Below are 2476 nucleotides of genomic sequence, written 5' to 3' on the forward strand. Positions count from 1 at the left end.
TGCCAAGAACCTACAACCAAGATTACTTTATCCAGCAAAGCTATCATTCAGAAGTGAAGGTCAGATAAAGAGCTTCACAGATAAGGAAAAGCTAAAGGAGTTCATCACCACCAAACCAGGATTATATGAAATGCTGAAAGGTATCCTATAAGAAGAGGAAGAGGAAGAAAAAGGTAAAGATACAAATTATGAACAACAAATACGCATCTATCAACAAGTGAATCTAAGAATCAAGTGAATAAATAATCTGATGAACAGAATGTACTGGTGATTATAATAGAATCAGGGACATAGAAAGGGAATGGACTGACTATTCTTGTGGGGGAAAGGGGTGTGGGAGATGCGGGAAGATACTGGACAAAAATCGTGCACCTATGGATGAGGACAGTGGGTGGGGAGTGAGGGCAGGGGTGGGGTGGGAACTGGGAGGAGGGGAGTTATTGGGGGGGAAAAAGAGGAACAAATGTAATAATCTGAACAATAAAGATTTAATTAAAAAAAAATAACTTTCAGAGATATTTCACTGTCAGTAAAGAAACCCTAGGAGATACTTCACAATACTGAAAGCAAAAATTATGAAATGTTGGAAGCTGATCCAAACTTCAAAAGGAATGTGACAATTTGCCAAAGCATAGAAAAGATGTTTGCCTGTATCATAAGTTATACGATGAGAAAAAGGCAAGCGCTGCTCAAACTACTTTTGATAAGTTTTTTACAAAGAAATGGAACACTTTAATTCTCAGTGTTGTCAATATTTTAGATTATAGTGTACTAAATAAAAAGTAGTTTTACTATTTTTTCATTTCCCTATATTTATAACCATCAGATTTTTCGTGTTTATACAATAATTTTTAAAGGTCACAGGACAGTAGTAAATTTCCCACTGCTTATTAAGATTGTTTGCACGGTTGTTTTTATAGTCCCACACTGCTGTGCAAAGGAAAGAGTCTACTTTCCTTATTTGGTTTCCAGAATACCACACCCACTTGGTTTTCTTCCTGCCTCACCAGTTGTCATACCCAGTTTCCTCTTCTCAATTCTGAGTGTTGGAGGACCTCAGGGATCAGTCCTAGGAGCTCTTCTTTTCTTTATCTACACTGACTCCCTTAGAGAGATTTCACTTAGTCCTCTGGCTTAAAATATTATCTATAAGCCAACACTTCCACACTTACATCTCCAGTCTAGAACTCTTGCCTGAACTCAAGATTTATACATCCCACAGCCCATCTGATACTTTATTTGGATATATCATAGCTATTGTAAACCTAGTATATCCAAAACTGAAATCCTCCCCTCCCCCCAAAACCCTCTTCTACCCCAAATGAACATCTTCCCCAGTTCAGATGATGGCAACTCTTCCTTCCAGTTGTTCAGGTCCAAAACTTTGCAGTCTTCTTAACTACTCTCTCTCTCTCTCTCATATCCCCTATGTAATCTACCTTCAAAATATATCCAAAATCAGACCATTTCTCCCACCTTCACTGATCTACCCTGGTCCATGCACCATCATCACTTGCCTGGATTATGGTAATAGTCTCCTAACTAATGTCTCTCCTAACCTATTCAGAACACAATAGCTCTTAAGACATATGTCAAATCTTGCCACTTCTTTTATTCAGAACCCCACAATGGTTCTCCATTTCACTCAGAGAAAAACTAGCATCTTTCCAAAGACCTAGTAGGGCCTACATGATCCAGGACTTATTAATTTTCTAACTCCACCTTCCACTCCTCTCATCTCACTTGTTTCACTCCAGCCACTTTCACTGGCCTACTTCTTGCCAGTGTTTCTTGCATAGTCTAGGCATGCTGCTACCTAGGGTCTTAGCACTCACCATTCCCTCTTTCCGGAACGCTATCCTCCAGATAGCCATATGGCTAACTCCTTTACCTTCAAATGACCTTCCCAAGGTGTGACCTTGCCCGATCCATTGCAATCCACCCCCCCCCTTCAGAAACCTTTATCACCCTGATTTTGCCCCACTTTTCCATAGCACGCATCACCTAATAGACTGTATAATTTACTTGTGCTGTTTACCGACTATCTCCCACTGCTTAGATGCCAACTCCATGAAGGAACAACTTCTTTTCTGTTTACTACTATAAAAAAGCCCAAGGGCCTAGTGATAGTTTCCGACCCATACGAGGCATTCAATAGTTATTTGCTAAATAGATAAAGTTGGAAATGTTCTAAGTTACTACTTATTATATTGGACCCAGCAAACCTATGTATGACTAATAACTCCTACTTGGTGAAAATCTAAAATGGGATTACCCATTCAATTTATCAAGAACTATTTCCGGGAGAGAACCAAGATGGCGGCATAGGTTAACGCCGGAGTTTGCCGCCTCGAACAACCATTTCAAAAGTGAAACTAAAAGACGGAAGGGACATCACCCAGACCCACAGGAACGCTGGCTGAGTGGAAGTCCTACAACTAGGAGGAAAGAGTAACGCATTCGGACACTCAGAGGA

The 2476-nt window shown here is 40.1% G+C and overlaps 1 protein-coding gene across 1 annotated transcript in view; it reads right to left on the minus strand.

Annotated features, from left to right (window-relative positions):
- The window catches only part of EFHC1 (EF-hand domain (C-terminal) containing 1), a 62228-nt gene that overhangs the window by 13978 nt on the left and 45774 nt on the right, over nt 1-2476 (minus strand). The window lies entirely within an intron of this gene.

This window comes from Myotis davidii, unplaced genomic scaffold, assembly GCF_000327345.1.
Source record: "Myotis davidii unplaced genomic scaffold, ASM32734v1 scaffold240, whole genome shotgun sequence".
NCBI classification, from domain to species: Eukaryota; Metazoa; Chordata; class Mammalia; order Chiroptera; family Vespertilionidae; genus Myotis; species Myotis davidii.